General features: G+C 42.5%; 1 protein-coding gene across 3 annotated transcripts in view; it reads left to right on the plus strand.

Moving 5' to 3' along the window:
* The first annotated feature begins 2029 nt into the window (after positions 1–2029).
* Positions 2030–14904, plus strand: part of NRIP1 (nuclear receptor interacting protein 1) — a 73285-nt gene continuing 60410 nt past the window's right edge. For all 3 annotated transcript variants that reach the window (XM_030944736.1, XM_030944645.1, XM_030944800.1), the window contains exons 1-2: positions 2030–2172; positions 8858–8942. The gene's annotated coding sequence lies outside the window, so the exon portion shown is untranslated. The remainder of the gene's footprint in view (positions 2173–8857; positions 8943–14904) is intronic.

A 14904-nucleotide genomic window follows, 5' to 3' on the forward strand; every position in this document is an offset into this window, starting at 1 on the left:
AATACAGTCTCAGTTGATTGTATCTTCCTGAAAGTTGTGTCCTCAAGCAACTATATGTTACCTGACAACAATAATTTTAACAAATACTCCACACACATGGTTTTTTTCTGTTGCTTGTCCAAGATTCCTCATTTTGTAGGTCTCTCATCTACGCAATACATTCCCTAAGGTTAAGAATGAAAGACGTCTCTACTACAGACACTCTTGATTGAAATAGCAGATAAATTGCTGCAGTAATGAGGAAATTTCCTTTTCCCTAGATAACTCAGCTGCTTAGCGTTGAAAAAAAATTGAGATGAAGATTCTTTGTGAAATAAAAAAATTAAGGATAATTTCTTTACGATCAAAATTTGCTAATGAGCTTATAATGGAAATGAAGAGCAAACCCATTCTTTTAATGGAAGTAGGATCAGGCTATATTATGAGACTTATGCTCTCAAAAAGAGACTTGTATAAACACTGTGACATGCTTTAGAAAATGCTGCTGCATGTCTGGAAGAAAGTGGTTAAAAACACATGATGAAGTTAACCTAAATCTTTCATTGGCTTAAAAAAATAGGTCAAGTAATACATTACTAGCTCCATTCTAAGCCTGTACACAATCCGTACATTCCAAAGTGAAAGAGGTTTTGCTTAACATTCCTACATCTACTTTCATTCATGTTATCTCTCAGTTAAAATATTTAGCTTTTCATAAATGTACCCTTTTGCTTTCTTTAAAGTGGAAATTCCTGTGCTCTTCAATATTAGTCTCTTACTAAAAAGACGCTTGAACAGATCATTTCTTTTACCTGAGCTTTAAAACTAAAAGGTTGGCATGTGTTAATGCAGTAATTACCATGCAGTTTATATGTGACTTGCAAACAAATTTGTTTCTCTTTCGTCAGTCTTTGAGTCGTAGAAGTGAAGTATCATGGAGCAATCTGTAAAGGTTTGGCAGACAGTGTGCGACACGTCGAGACGTTTGTTAAACACGGGCACACAGGAGGTGCGAGGAAGGTCGCATGCACTTTGTAGCTTCGTTTATACAGCCAAGTTCAGCCTGTATGTCTGCGTACTCTCTTTGGTGGCAGCAAAGTCTAAAGAACAACTTGACATTCAGTGCAATTTCTGACAGCAGAGGTTTGGGGACGTCGCCTACCAAAACGTAGGGCTGACTCTTCTTGGGAAGCACTGCCCAGCTCCGGGTTGTTTTATTTTTTATTTTCCCCCTCCCAAACTGTATTTATTTGCCACGTGGGCAGACAGCATGGCTTTGATCAGTCTGCCCCCGATCCTGGAAGCGCTTCCCCCGCCTGTCCTCCTTCCCCCGCGGCACGGGGAGCGCGGGCGCCCTGGCAGAGCCGGCAGGGATGCTCCCCGCTCCCGGTGCCCCGGGAGGCTGGGGCCGGGGATGAGGAGCCGTGCCGGGAGCCGGCAGGGCCGCGGCCGGGGCAGCGCCGCCCGGGAGCGGCCGCAGGTGCCGGGGCCGCTGCCCTCCCGTGCCGGGAGCATCCCGGCTTTTCCTTCAAAATGGTGGTATAACAATAATAATAACAATAACAACAACGATAATAATTACAACAATAATAATAACACTGAAGTTTCTAGCGCGTGTTTTTTCGGAGGAAAGGCTGAAAACATAAGCTCTAAACCGACAAGTACTAGTAACTCTAGCAGCGCCCACCCCCCTATTATTCCAAATCAGCCAAAGGGGGGAAGGAAAAGGAGAAAAAAACCAACCAAAAAAAAAGTGTTATTTTTAAGCCGCTGCCGCTTTCATTAGATTCGGGTCCTCCGGTGCTGTCGCTCGTAAGTTTGTTTCCCGGGGGCTCTGCGACTTCAGTGAGATTAATTAGAGAGGGCAGGAGGGGATGGGATGCGCGTACGTGCGGCGCGGCCGCCCGGCCCTGCCCTGCCCTCGCCGCGCCGGGCGGAGCGGGGGGCGCATCCCTGCTTCCCGCATCCCGCCCTGCCTCCTGCCGGGAGGGTACCAAAGGGTTAAGAAACTTGGCTGGAGAGATGAATGGCGCGGCGCGGGGAGGGGCCGGGCTGCGCCGCGGCGGGCGAGGTGGAAGGCGGAGAGGGAGGATCGCGGCTGCGGGTTAGGCTTTGAAAGTCAGCCTCGCAGGCATTGCAGCAGAGCCCCGAGCCGCGGAGAGCAGCGCAGCGCAGCGGAGCTCGGCTCGCCCTGTATGTGCGCGGGGATGCGCGGGGCGGGGGGGACGCGCGGGCTCGGGGGTGGCGGGAGGGAGGCGGCGCGTCCTGCCCTGTCCAGCCCTGTCCTGTCCTCCAGCCGCGGGGACCCGTCCGCCCGCCTCGGCTCCGCCAGCCGCCGCTCCCCCGGAGCTCAGCGCCGGGACCGGCCGCGGCAGCGGGGCGGCGTGCGCGGCGGCTGCGGCCGGAGCGGCTCCGGGGGCTCGGGCAGCCGGCCCGGGAGGAGCCGCGGCGGCTGCGGGGTGAGTGCGGCGCTCTTCCGCCGGGGAAATGGCCGAGCGGGGCGGGCCGGGCCGGGGCCGCGCTGCCGGGCGGCGGCACCGGGGAACAATGCCGGGGTGAGCCCGGCAGCCGCCCCACGGCACCCCCGGCGCGGGCGGAAAGTTTGCCCGGCCGCGGTGGGTTTGGGGAGCCGCCGGAACGGAAAAGTTACTACTCCGTCCCCCCGGGACCCGCCAGGGTTTCGCCGAGCGCACGGCCGGGCCCCCCTTTGGCGGGGACCCCGCGCCGCCCCTCCCGGTGCGAGCGATGCCCGGGGCCGGGCGCTCCCCCGGGTGCGCAGCGGCTGCGGCGGCGCGGGCGCACGGCCTCGCTCCCGGGGCTGCGGGCAAGGCCACGCCGCCCCCGCCGCCTCCTGCCGGCCCTGGCGCTGCCCGCCCGCCGCCACCTGCGGGCCCGCAGCCAGCCCGGGGCTGCCGCCGCCGGCCCCGCTCGGCCGCGGCTCAGGCTCGGCTCCCTGCGCCCCCCAAAGATGCCTTCTCATCGCTCCGGGCTCCTTAGGGACGTCGCTGTTTCCCTTCTAGACTAAAGGTTACTTTTCCAGACGTGGTGTGGTTTTTTTTTTTGGTTTTTTTTTTTTGTGCGTCCCCGAAGCCCTCTAAAGGTGAATTTTAAATTTTTTTCTTCCTCTCACTTCCACCCTTCGTTTTTCCCCTACAGAACGTGTTGTTTGCGGCTCTTCTTTCGAAGTGTCAGTGGGTGATTAAGTTGGAAGGTAGTGAAACATAAGGAAACATAGTATACGCAAAACGGGGGCAGCGTTGTAGCGAGCAGACAGCCTTGTGTCTGTGCTGCACCTTTCTTCTTCTGTCTTGTGTATCCTGGTGATTTACTGGGCTTTTAATTTAAAGAAGGATTCGGATAAAATGCTTGACACATGTTGAAGGTGTTGGAAAAAAACAGTGGGATTCCTGGCTTCGGGATTATGTTGTTGTTAAGAAGGCTGAAGTGGAAGTTGTCCTCTTTTGCCTCATCTCTCTGGAATCTGGAGACTATATTATTCCTCGTTTTATTTTGAGGGGACCTGCTGCAGTGTCAGACAGCTCACAGGCTGATTAGAATTTAACTGAGTCATGGCACTATAAATGTTCGGAGATACCGTAAAGCTTTATTTAACAAAGAGTGCGAATCCAATCTGCGAAGAGCTGTGGGGAGGAAGCAGTCACTTGTGGAAAGGGGGATGTGTATTCCTGAGCGAGCAGGGAACATTTTCTTTAATACACAAATGCGATTTACTGCTTCCAGGGCTGACTGAACACATGAGAGAGTGACACATTAAGATGCCAGATGACAAAAGCTCTCTGAGCTGAGGATATCTTGTGGTTGGGATCAGATTTAATGGCATCTGAGTAATTCTGCTCTATGGGCATGAGTAGCTAACATCTTGGAAGGCAGAAGTTCTCATCGAGAAGTGTTCAGGCAGCTTTGGGGTTTTTGCTGTCTGAAGCAGCTGTGTTCCCAAACTTGTGGTCGAGGAGTTTGACTTGTTGTTCTGTCAGTGGTCTCCTGAGATAGAGTTGACATGGACTCCAGAGCAAGACAGCGAGTTAGTCATGAGCGAAATGTGTATGTAAGGGTGTTTGTGTTCTGAGTGTGCCATGGAGGAGGTAGGGAGTAGCGACTGCTTGTTTTGGGCAGGGGTGAAATCTGACCCGCTGCTAGACTGGCCTGTGCTTCTGGGTTATCTAATGAGCAGGAGCTATCAATGGCTTTCAGGTTTTGTAGGCCATGCATGCACAGAACACAGCATGCAGTCAAATGCCAAACCATGCTGGATTGAGGTTTTTGGGGTTTTTTCCCCTTATAGTCTTTTGGCAGAAAATTGCAGATGAAAACATGCTCTTCTTCTCTGCTTCCCATGCTTGTTTCTTTTTCTAAAGGGAAGGATGTGCTAACCAAAATTTATTATAGTCATAAAAATTATGTTGATAAAGAAGCAAAAGTAAATAATGTTTTTATATTGTAAACTTAAAAGAGTGATCTAATCACTGGCTGTATCACCTGCAGTGTTTGGGGTAAATTTGTCCTGTAAAAGGCATCAAGAAAAACTTCAAGTGATTCAGTTATTCAAACATAAATTAACTTTATGGTGCTCGTATTTGCCTGTGGTTTTCCTTATTGCAGGATTTGCTTAAAAGAATTGACAAAGTCTTGCTTGCTTAAAGCTTGTTTTGTCTCTTCAGAGCTAACTTTATTTTTCAGGCTTTGAACATTGGCAGGAAGTTTCTCTAGTGCCAGCTTTATTATCATGAGCAGTGAGAGCACTGTTAACTTTACCAGGGACAGTGCGGGCCATGGCTACAATAAAAGATAAACCCTGTTTTGCACTGTGCCAAGCGCATGTATAAACTTGCCCAAGGCAAAGCCAGGGAGTTGCATTTCCCCCAGTCAGCTGTCCTGTTCCAGGGCTGTGCTTGACACCTCCTTGCAGAGCTGTCAGAGAAGACATGAAGACCATTAGATCTTTGAATTATTCTTTTAGAATAGCTCTTCAGAGCTTGCCTGTACCTCAAACCCCAAAAGTCTTGTTGGTTGTGTTTCTTTTTCCTGTGCGTAAATGTACAGGGAGTGGAGGGGATCCAGAAGAGAGCCTGGGGAAGTGTGGGGTTCCCAGCTGGGTGCCTGGTTTAGGGGCACAAGCCCCTTTTCCATGGGGGGCTTTGGTGGCCACCCTCCCATGCATGGGGCCTGCAGGCAGGGCAGGGCTCATCTCCCACCTGCTGAGTGATGGGCTGGGTGATGAGCAGGAGGCAGGGTTAATAGGGATAGCTATCCTATGGATTAAAAAGCTTAAATACCCTTTTGGGACAAGAAGTGCAAAGTTTGAAATATAAATCATTGCTGCTCAGGAGGGCAGGCAATGACAAACAAGCAGAAAGGTAGGTAGGTCAGGAGTGAAGCCTGAGCAAGAGGAGAAGGTGTGAAAGAATACGCATAAAGCACAAAAAAGATAGAAAGCATAAATTTGACAGTCTGTCTAAACAGCCTTGAACTAAAGACAAAAAGGTTAATGGTAACAGCGTTTGTGGTTTGCTCTTTCTTCCTGCCAACAGGCCAAGACGATAAGAACAGTAACTCTGAGCTGTGCTGGCCTGCCTGCAGCAAACAGGGGGAGAGCTGGGGGGAAATGTTTAGCAGGGTTGTGGCATTGCTTTCCCACATTTTGCTGTTAGGGATTCGCTAGTTGCATTGGAAAACACTGAATTAGAGAGCAACATACAAGGCTTGGCACCCAGTACTTCTGGGTGAACATCTGGGATCACGTGAAAACTCATGTGTTTCCCAGTGGGAAGATATTCCTTGGGAAAAGTGGGCAGAGAGACTCTTTTGGTAAAGAGAAATGCCTGCTCTTTAGGGTTTCTGGATTATTTATTTCAAATACTTGGAAATGCTCACAGACCTATTTAGCACTTGAAAGAATTAATTTGGTAATTTATTTGGCTGTCTGTTGCAGGTCACTTGGCTTGATGGTTGAAGAAGGAGAATAGAAACTAAAACTCATGTAAATAAATATTCATGTGTAGAAAGGGGAAGAAGCAGTTGCTAGACATCTTAGCTTGGGTCAAACCCCTCCTGGCATAGTCTTCTAATACTTAAATTGTTATTGGAGCTCATTGCTCTTGTTTAATTGCCTGTCTTGAGTGAAATTTTGTTTTCATACCACTTATTTCCAAATTGCCTTCAGCAGAGGAAAACCAATGTTGCTTGTAGACAAAATCAGATTAAAAGCAGAAGCTACAGATCTTCTGGTTTAGTCCCTGGTTTCTAAGACTGTGAGTTTAATGTAGGAGAGAAACTGGGTGTTGGGAAAGACTTCTGAGGGGATGATCTTCCTCCTCTCAAGAAAGGAAGTTGTGAGGGAGCAGAGAGATCAGGTGCTAGATGTAAAATGTATTTCAATCTTGGATGAAACTATTATTTGAAAACAAACAAGACAGTATTTAATTTGCCCCAAAAAATAGTCCATGAAGTTCTGTGTTGAAATGTATCCAAGCAAGTAAGTCTTGCTTACAGATCTTAAATCTTGCTCACAGATGAACCATATTTTTGTTCTCATTGGTCCTAGAGTTGGTATTGTTGTTCTGAATCTTTTTCCATAGCCGACTTTTAAGATTAATTTCTACCTGCTTTCTGCTTCTTCTCTGTGCCCCATCCCACTGTGAAAAGAGAGAGGGAAGGTGAACTGAAAAGGCTTTTCAGTGATGTCAAAAGCAGGGCTTGCCTCAGATGTAAAAAGAAATGATGGCTCTTGCCCCAGGAGATGGCCTTGGTGGTGGTGTTTGTGTTATCAGCTGTCCTGCATTTGGTAGTCCATGAAACAACACAAATCAACATTACAAAAACTATAAGGTGTGTAAAGTGGGTGGTTCAGATGCAGAGAGTTTGGGAATAAAATATTCTAGAAAAGTTACTTCTTTTTCTCCTCAATTTTTAAAACATACTGAAGGAATATGGAATTTTTCCCAGAAATAACAAATTCTGTTGTTGTCTTTTCACTGAACTCTCATAAACCTTTTGTAGTCATTTGGAATAATACAAAAAAGACTGTTGAATGCTGACCTCAAGGAAATCCCATCTGTACATTGAACCTTGATGGCAATACTGCGTGGAGTGTGTTTTTTGTGTCTTGTTCTGTGTTTTTCCCTGCTACGCAGCAATCTCTTTTCCCTGGAAATAAGAATGACTAAGTTCAAAACATTTTGTCTACATCTATAGTATAGAGCAGTAATACTGGAATTTTCTTTTAACTATTTTTAACTATTTTTCTCAAATTCAGGTGGCTTGTTTTTTTCATAGCGCGGCTTTCTTCTGCTCTTTGGGACCTCTTGTCCTGTTTTTCATTGTCTATAAAAGATTCCACATCCAGCTTATTTACCCTTTCAGTAAAATGGAGTTGAGAAGGCTTTGAACTGTGTTTGTTAGCACCTTTGTCACTGTACCTGCCATTTCCCTGTTAATTTTTACTGTGATGGTAGATCTTTTTTCCGCTGCCTTACTAAATACAAATTTTGAGGACTGCACCCCTTCTGTGGTGCAACTTACCTTTTCATTTTGTTATATATATGGAAGAAGGATTTAAAAATAGCATGTAGTATTCCAGGGTATTTAATTATTTTTCAGCTTAATTTGCTCTATTGTTGGGCATCTTTTGTTGGGTCTTGGTGCTGGCAGTGGTCCAGCAAGCTGCTGTTATTTCATGTCCCTGAAAGCTTTGAATAGGTGTTTTTTTGGATGATGACCCATTGATCAACACCTGTATCTCTTCCTAGTTAGCAAGCACATTGCAGTGGTCAGAGTTAGATGTTTTCTCTAATCTGGCTTGGACCCAAGTGGTTTTGTGGAGGGAGAAATGCTCAGATGTGCCCCAGCACACACACTTCCCACTTTTCCCCTCTATCCTACTCACCTGGACCCACCTGTGGGGTCCTCAGCGCTAGAGAAATTCTGTGTTTAAAAAGTTTTTGTATGCATTTTTTTGGGGGTGGGAACAGAGGCTAAAGGTGTTGAAATAAGGAGAGGAACTCTCCTATTGCCAAGCAGAAAAAGTATCTTCTTCTAAAATTTTTAAGTGTATTTTATTGTATCTAAAGTTGACTCTATGCATAATAAGCTTGCTGCTTTGGTGATAACTAAAAAGAAAGACCTTTAATAGTGAAGCTTGTCATAACAACAAGGCTGAAATAGTAGAAATAGGAATGATCTGGGCTAGCTCTAAGTTTGCAACCTTTAGGAAAATTTCACTTAAGAGTAATGGAAAAGTGCTGAGAAGAACTTTTAAGGTTGGGATTGTAATTCATAACATTCTCTAAATAAAACAAAATAGTGTTATATACTATTCTTAAAACTCTCAAAAGCAAATATTACAATTTCTGGTGGTTTATTTTTTTAACTAATTTTGTTGCATTTAGCTCACCTGTTATACTATGCTCTTGTCTTTTCCTTATGTATATGTAAATTAATAGAGGCTCTTTAAAAATTGATTTTGATGTTCATGGGTGCAAGTTTGAAGTGTTAAGCAGTAACCACTACATAGGAAGGAGGGCTTTCATGTCACAGCTGTTTTTTGAATGAAAGGAAGGAAAAGAGGATTCTGGCTTAGAGTTGAATGTGGATTTTGTTCTTGCAGAATAATGTCCCTTAGCACAAGTCTAGACACCATGAGTTGTTTCTACTAGTTTTACTCATGGTTCTGTCTGGAAGATTTTGATTTCTGAAGTTTGAAACTACATTTTTCTTATGAAAATGTTATTTGCTGTTTGTACTAAACAAAATAAAGCACTGCTCTCTGTGACACCAACAGTAAGAAAGTAGTTAAAGGCATATTAGGTAGGAAAGAATGATTTGCAGAATTTCATTGGGGTATTTCTTCTGTTCTTTTCAGATCAAGCATGAAATTTTTGAGGAAGACAATTACTGCATCCTTGGACTCCTGAAGGAAGAGCTTTCCTAATGGAACCACATTCAAGGTAAATAATTTGTTTGGGTTGTTTACCTTGTCTCTTTGGTTTGGGGTTTGTTCTTTGTCTTGCCAAAGCTGTCAGACAGCTGTGTGCCATGTATAAGCCTTTTAGGATTATAATGTGTTTTGAAGTGACAAATGTTCAAGTTAATCCCTATCTTTTACTGTAAGAGTTGGGTTTCTTTTTAATATGTGTGCTGATTAAAGAAAAATAAGTATTTTTGTAATGTCTGAACTTTTTGTGTGTAATTTGCTGTTAAGTTTTGAAGATTTAGCCTACCTGTTTGGGAGGCAGCTAAATAGTGAAGAACTTGATTTACATGTAATTTCAGAGTGAAAGAGAAGATTAAATAACACTTACTGTGTTACCATCTCTCTTATTTTTTAAATAAAACAGATCCAAATTGAGCTTGTGTGGCAAGGGACTGTCACAGTAAAATCATTATTAGATATTACATTACAATGGCTTGTAGACATTTTAGCATCGCTGTCATTTTGTTCGGATCTGCTCCCTTGGTTCCCATTTCCTAAATCCTATTTTTCTTTGATACCAGGGAATAATTCCCCAAGTGTTGTCCAGTGATTGCTTATGTATATGCACTTTGGTTTGTGAGTCATTTTATTCACTTGAGTAGCCCCACTGTCCTCGGTGGGCCTACATGCGTGCCTAAGAACTTGAGAATGCTGATGAGCATAAAGAATACAATTTGGGCATGTAATGGTTGACAAGCAGTTGTTGTTTTGTTTCTTGTCTCTCTTAGGACTCATTTGCATTGCCTCCAGTGGCAACTTTTGTGAGCATTAGTAGGGAAAGTCTAGAAGCTGGAGGCAGTCATACCAAATCCCAGCCTGCAGAGCTTTCTCATATCCATTGTAATGACACAGATTGCAGATGCAAGGATATATTTTTCTCTTGTTTTAAATAAATCCATGCATTGTTTGACTTTACTCAAATACAACATTGGTCTGTGTAGTGCTGTTTGAGCATCTCCAACACAACAGAATATAGCCAAGTGAAATCACTAGAAAATGTATGCACTTTTTAAATTGTAGGGATTTGGATTTAACCAGAATCAGTGCTTTGGAAATAACCAGAAATTGAGATTAGAAATCAATTTTTTTCCCCACAATGCTTTTTCTATATGACTTTTCAAAAAAAGAAGTTGAATGTTGCTGTAGTGCAACATTCAACTTCTTATAATTGTCTGAGCAATTGTATTTACAGAAAAGTTAATGGTATTAATTGCTGGTCTCAGAATCAGTAAGACAGGCACTTTGGAATTAAAACATAATTAATTAATTAGCAATTTAAAACTGGAGAATTGTTGTGATCAGCAGCAGATGGTCTCTTATACAGCTTTAATAGAACTTAGTAGACAGTGGCTTTAGTGGCAACAAGCCTTTTGAAATCTTTCACATCTTCAAAGTAATTCAGATCTTTGGTTCAGGATTGTTTCCTGTTTGTAAAAGGAGTTCTATTTAGTCAGAGTTGCAGAAGCATAAACTCTGAAGAAGGATGTTGCACCAAGTGTTCAACTTCTCAGCAAGGTGGTTAAGCTAAAGATTTGAGAACATGTGTGTCAGTGTACACATGGCTGGTAATCTCCACACAGTTTGCATTCTGTTTTCTGTTTCTAACCTATATTATAAAGCAGTTATGGGCAGTTGTTGTTTTTTTTGGAGTGGGGAATAGGTTTGTTTACTAGTTATGAGCATTAATTGTGGAATACCTCTGTTGGTATACCAAGCTTGCTTCCATACATAAATAGCTTTGTTGTGGAGTCCAGTAGTGTCTTGATCAGAGGTTTGTTATTGTCACTGGGATTAGAGTTCTTGTTTAAGTCAGAGTTCTGGGCCCTTAGGGTAGACTTTCTCCAAAAGAGTACTGCTTTAAAAACATATCTGCTGGTCTTGTTGATGCTGTAACGTTTGTGAATTAAAAGATAGTGGAGTAGAAGGTGCTCCATGCTTTAGTTGAGCTTGCGTAAAAGGAAAAGTGTGTAGCTAGAATGAATAAATTATGTCTTTGTTTAAGTCTGTGCAAGTCTGAGAAACTTCAAAGGATGCAACTCACCTGGAGATGCATATGAGAATTACATACTAATAGTAAGGGTGAGTATCTTGTCAAAAGAACAAGATGGTGACTCAGTGTGAGGAGGGTTGGCAGAGGCAGCCTTTAATTGAGGAGAAATTGGTCACTGTAAACCAATTATGTTTTATTTTTAATGATGGGTTTCAGAGAACAGCAAATGAGTGCAGTATGATCTTGGCTGATAGCATGTGCTTTTCTTATTGGATAAAAACCCAAAAGCCTGAGGATATGAAGTTGCTTGCATAAGTTTCATTTTTTTTTTGTTTCCCCTCGCCCTCTTTTGAAGAGGAGAAAGTAGGCTATGCCAGTGCAAGAAACTCCACTTTGTTTGTTGTGAAACTGATCAGTGTTTGAGCATATTTTGTTTTTGAGGACTAACACAGGGGTTGGTAACTTGCAAGGTAGAGAAGCATCCCTCACTCTATCTGCAGCCTGGCATTTAATATTAAAAGCAAACTTTTAGGTTTAACATATTTGAACTTGTACTAGATAGGGTTAATAGGCTAGAACAAAAGGTCAAAGCATAAGGCATTAGGCTTAATTAAGGGAGAGCAAGAGTGGCGGGAGTATGTGACAGTTAAATGGGTTTCCCACAGACTAATGTCTGGTACAGTGCAACCATGCCTCAACTTAAGTGGGTTATTTTGTGCAAAGGGCAGCCTCGATTAGCAGTTTGACATGCCAGACGTTTCTGGCCAATCCCATCTGTTTTGGAGGTTAAAAAGCATACCTTTATGAGCTGATAGATTGATTTGTGTGCCCGTCTGGTAAAGATTAGGAGTCCAAGGCCGATGCTGTAAATGCCAGTTATAGAATATTGTACTTTCTTAGCCGCTCTTTGTTTGAACTGTGGTGCAATGGGGCCAGCAGCTCCAGAAGTGACCGCACACACGGCAGGGTGAGAGCTGGGAACCAGAAACACTCAGTGAGGAACGTTTCCTCCTTGCTCAGCGTTGTTTTGAATGTGAGCCTGTAGGCTTTGGGCGTTCTGCAGCGCTTTCCTTGGAAGGGGAATCTGGTTTAGCGCAGTCCCACGTCGGGCTCACACCTTTTCCTCGCTGCTGTCCAGAGCTCACCTGTCTCAGCACGAGCACTCCTGCAGTTCCAAGCACAGCTGGCTGCAGGACAGTTTTGGTACTTGAAAGGTTCCAGCATTTGTCTGAGCTCATTATGCTGCCTGTATCCTTCCTGCTCTGCTGTTGAACTGGGACGATACACGCGTATTCTGTTGTTTTTCCTTTGTAGCTCTTACTTTCAGGATAGTTTTTCTGATTGTGTCATGAGGTTGCCTTAGAAGCCTAAAATAAAATAGGTGGCACAATAAGTCTTGACTGTGTTTCCCGTCATCTTTATGACTTTGTAAAGTCAAAGCTACATTACTATTAATATAAGACTATTAATAAATCGTTGATGCAATAAAACTGTTTTTGATAATGTTCAAGGTTCATACACAGTTGAAGGTGATTATCCTATTTTAAAATCAAGTAGAGGTCAGACTGTATTGTAAGATAACTGACTGTGGCCCAAATGGTATGTGATGGCTTCAAGTCAAATGACAGTGCTCCTCACTTTAAATATATACACAATTTAGAAATAAATTGTTAACTTATATTGCATTTTACGGAAGATGCTGATTAACTTCAGTTGCATTTTGTGAAAAGCAGGGAGATATATGCATTGACCTAAAAGTCATGCTTAAAGCTCTCATTTTTAAGGCACTGTTTAAGGATTCCCTGTTCTGTCTCTTTTCCATTCAAGCAGTGACACTTGTAGCTAAATATAACTGAGACGTATTAGAGACAAATTAGCATTTGGCACCCTGCATTTAGCATTTCTATGTTAATTTTTAGAAGTAGTCACCTGTCTAAAGTTTCTTGGTTTTCTCCTTGCAAATGTGATTATCTTTCCCTTCTTCATTTAAAAGAAAATGAAGTTGGATGATAGCAATGATACGCTATTCATACTGTAAAGATTCCATGTACCTGAGCTATATTTTTTCTGTGGCAGCTGTGACCTGTTCCTAAAGAGATTTCCTAATTTCCTAGTAACTTGTCTTCACTTTAAGAAGCTCTGTAAGAGCCACCCTAGTTTTTCTTTTTTTCTTGTGAATGTCTCTTCTTTTTACTTCTGTTTGAAATGCCTAGAAATATTTACAGTGTCCTTTAGGATGAGCAAGGCAACATCATTATCTTGCAGTTTATTTAGTAGCATGGAGCTGAAATGGGCATATGCAGCATCATGTTCTCTATGGAATAATATCTATTTAAATGATTTGGATCTAATACATATTTACATGAAAAAACGTCTTGCCCTTCTCTGTGGGGAGAGAAGGTGAACAAGCATAAATTTTATAATACTCATTGCTTCTCTTGCACTAAATCATACTTAAATTGCAGAAGGTTGCTGGCTTGAGAGTTGTATAAAAAGTGCTTGGCTAGTAAAGTAGGGTGCAGGGAGATTTATCTAATTTAATACTAAGAAAACGTTGTCAGCTGCAGTGTATCAATATTGGACTGCCTAAATCCAAAAGCTGTACTTTAGATTTTTGTATATGTATATTTGTAATAATTTCATGGTTATAATACACAAAATGTAATCCTGAAATGATCCATCAGTGCAGCGTGCATGTGTGCTCCATTCTGGCTAATTTGATTGTTATTGATCATATCTGAGCCATTATCTAATATCTTAGGAATGGATGGACTGTGTCTGTACTTTCCTGCTGTTTCAGGGCATGTCATACTTGATGAAGTTTCTTGCAACAGTCATTGTTAAAAAAGTTTTTTCTAATTGCTGTTTGAGCATTATTGGCATTTCCCACTCTAAGTGTACCGTGGATGAAGCAATGAAGGTGTTCATGTAGCATTCTAAAAGTTGCAAACTTGTCAGTTTAGCATTCCCAGGTATAAAGGCACTATACCAAATATTCAGAAGTTCTCAGTGATATAGATGTGTTTTTTAAAAGTATATTTTATGTTGTGGCTTTCATTTAGAATATTATAAAACATTTGCATAAAGTGTTCCTGCAGCTGGATTGGCCATTAGGCATTAAAAACAATTCTGAAGTGTCCATTGCTTTCAACTTTGAATAGGCTTCAAAAAAAAAAAAAAAGAAGGGATGGACTTTGGTGTTTTAGAGGATTTGCTTTTTTGATCTAATTGATGGAAGGCAAGTACTTGGTTGGTATCTCTGACCCTTTGCAAAGTGGGTTAGAAAGATGCTGCACAATCCTTGTGAACGGGCAGACTATGGATTTCTCCTTATTTTAGATTTCCATACTCTTTGACCTTGTAGTTGTTGACTTTGGTCTGGAACAATTTCAAAGTCATGTAAATGAATGTAATTAAGGTATTGCTTATCATCCCGGAGAGTTCACAATGATGCTTATTGGCTAGAAAGGTTTGTTTACTTAATATGGAAGGTTAATAGAAGGTTAAATTTTACCGTGTAAAATGGCTTCATAATGTTTTTATTTAGCAGCTGAAGAAAATAGTGTTTGAAAAGGCAAATAATAGTTTTATTTGACCTCCATGTGTTTCCTGGAGCTTGCATTATTGGGAAGATTTATCTTCATTGCATAGTCTTATTACAGTTTTCCTTTCTCCTTGTTTTACAAAGGGAACCTCTCAGAACTATTTGGAGGCCTTTGTGTACAAAAGGAGCTACATTAAGGAAGGAAGTGCAAAAATGTTTGACAATAATTGCTATAAGTAGTCCATCCACTTCCACTCTGTCTTTTGTTCCCCCTCCCTGTTTTTGCCAGAATGAGACTCAGGCTTTGTTCTTTGATGGTTCTTTTGTCTTTATTCCCACTGCTGCAGAAATACAGTGAGAAAGCAGCATGAAACAGCAGGGAAGAACATCAAGATACTGGTT

This window comes from Camarhynchus parvulus, chromosome 1 (genome assembly GCF_901933205.1).
Source record: "Camarhynchus parvulus chromosome 1, STF_HiC, whole genome shotgun sequence".
Lineage (NCBI taxonomy): Eukaryota > Metazoa > Chordata > Aves > Passeriformes > Thraupidae > Camarhynchus > Camarhynchus parvulus.